Genomic DNA, 2500 nt, shown 5'->3' with positions numbered 1-2500 from the left:
ATGTTGTACCTTAACCTAACCTATGTTGTACCTTAACCTAACCCATGTTGTACCTTAACCTAACCCATGTTGTACCTTAACCTAACCCATGTTGTACCTTAACCTAACCCATGTTGTACCTTAACCTAACCCATGTTGTACCTTAACCTAACCCATGTTGTGCCTCAACCTAACCCATGTTGTGCCTCAACCTAACCCATGTTGTGCCTCAACCTAACCCATGTTGTGCCTCAACCTAACCCATGTTGTGCCTCAACCTAACCCATGTTGTGCCTTAACCTAACCCATGTTGTGCCTTAACCTAACCCATGTTGTGCCTTAACCTAACCCATGTTGTGCCTTAACCTAACCCATGTTGTGCCTTAACCTAACCCATGTTGTGCCTTAACCTAACCCATGTTGTGCCTTAACCTAACCCATGTTGTGCCTTAACCTAACCCATGTTGTCGCCTTAACGTAACCCACGTTGTCGCCTAAACCTGCTCTGTAATTGTTATACGACTCGTTCAATTACTGTAGTGTTGCCCACCCGCAACCCTCGCAATATAGTTCGCTACTCGCACTGCCCGCACCCCTGTGTATCGCTTCATGTTAAACACCTTGCAAGTCTTGCTCACTTTCCACATGCTCCTGCTGTACACTGTAATGTGGATGGCAGCAGGACGTACATGCCGCCCCTCCCCACGTCCCCACCTTGCCCCCTGCCTTCGCAAGCTGGTTGGTGAGAAGTTTGCATGTTCAATGCCCTTCGCATGCGACGTACTCAGGCTACGTTGTGGTGCGGCCTGTGTCAACTGTCCGCTGATGTCGTACGCGTGAACCACAATCTGTACTGCACATTCGTCCTTATGTACTGAATGATACATCGTGGCACATGTGTGACCGCACAACGACTGCGCCCAAAAACGGCGGACCATACAGTGCAAATATTGTGCACGCAGCTACGTGTCGTCTCCCTATGAGAGCTGGATTGCAGTGTGGTACGCCATAGAGACGTGTGGGAGGAACGGACGCCGTGGATGGCGATCAGCATGAGCTGTCTGTTGATGTATTCGGACCTAGTCGTCTCTCCTCACACACCGTGATGGCATGGTGCACCGCGTTCCATATCTGCGACATGCTACAGAGGCCGGTTGACAGTCGTTCGAGCAATGGACATCGCATACGTACGGGGGCCACCTTCCACGTATTGTCTAGGCGTGCACATTTTGTTGCGTGTATGTGGGCAGACGTAGTGTGGCGTGACACCTGACACAGGCATGCAATAATCGTTGAAGTTGCAAATGGCGATGGACGCCTGCGTTTTCTGGTGAAGTTACGCAAATGAACAAATGGTAACCTGTTGTGGTGCGGTTGTTCTCGCTAGGGGTGAATCGGTGATGGCGACGATAGGTTGAGGTACTAACCGGTTGTTCCAGCGATACCCACCATGCCGACGAAACTGAACGGCATCTGGGTGTGAAGCGATACGCGGCGGTGGCTGGGTGGGACCGTCCCCGGCCGGTGAGGGGGCGCCTCCCGGCGTGCTGGCCGCGCGGTGCGTGGGCGCACGCGCTACAGCCGGCTGGTGGGGGCGGCCAGTGGCAGGCGCGCCGGCCGACGGACGCGGCAGGCGTCGCAGCTGCGCGCCGGCGCACCCTGCGCGCGGCGCCGTGCGGCCAAAGTAGGTCCTCGCGGGCCCGGTGCGAAGCGCGGTGGACATCTTCAGTGTGCTGGTCCGATTGAGGACTGTGTGCGTTGAGGATGCGCCGCCGCCCGGCGCTCGGCGCCGCGACGCCGTCTGCTGCTCGGTCGCCCCAGCGGTTCTCGCTGGTGGTTTGTATCGCAGCTGTGCGGATGTGTTGGCGCGTGCGCTGTGCTGGGAGAGTTCGCTTCGGCACCCAAGTGGGGCTTTTGTCCTTCTGTGGCGCTGGCGTTGGAGCTGCCGGTCACCGTAGGTGGCGCGTGTTGTCTCCCGCCGGCAATGCCACGACAGCACGCTCCCGGGCCTCTGTCGGCAGCGGCAAGCTCAGTTGGGAGCACGGGTGGTCGCACCGAAAGCGTCTACTCGCCTAACTCCGGGCGATTGCGCCTCTCTCGAACCCGACCAAGTACTTGGGACGGCGCTGCGCGCCGCCGGGACCTGAGAGGGTTTCGAGGTGTATTGTGCAGGGGAGCTCAGCCTCCTCCTGTTTGCAGAATGATTGAGCGGACGCTTGCGTGTTCGCGCGGGCCCCCGGGACACACTCCCGGGCGGCCGGCTGCTCAGCTCTAGTTGACGCAGCTCCCTGGTTGATCCTGCCAGTAGTCATATGCTTGTCTCAAAGATTAAGCCATGCATGTCTCAGTACAAGCCGCATTAAGGTGAAACCGCGAATGGCTCATTAAATCAGTTATGGTTCCTTAGATCGTACCCACGTTACTTGGATAACTGTGGTAATTCTAGAGCTAATACATGCAAACAGAGTCCCGACCAGAGATGGAAGGGACGCTTTTATTAGATCAAAACCAATCGGTCGGC

The 2500-nt window shown here is 56.5% G+C and overlaps 1 non-coding gene across 1 annotated transcript in view; it reads left to right on the top strand.

The window, feature by feature from the left end:
• The first annotated feature begins 2264 nt into the window (after positions 1-2264).
• Positions 2265-2500, top strand: part of LOC124745464 — a 1909-nt gene continuing 1673 nt past the window's right edge. The window contains exon 1 of the ribosomal RNA XR_007011020.1: positions 2265-2500. This exon is cut by the window's right edge and continues 1673 nt beyond it. This is a non-coding gene — a ribosomal RNA (small subunit ribosomal RNA).

The sequence above is a fragment of the Schistocerca piceifrons genome, unplaced genomic scaffold, assembly GCF_021461385.2.
Source record: "Schistocerca piceifrons isolate TAMUIC-IGC-003096 unplaced genomic scaffold, iqSchPice1.1 HiC_scaffold_32, whole genome shotgun sequence".
NCBI lineage: Eukaryota > Metazoa > Arthropoda > Insecta > Orthoptera > Acrididae > Schistocerca > Schistocerca piceifrons.
Note: the sequence above shows the minus strand (reverse complement) of the source record. Positions and strands in the feature narration are given on the sequence as shown.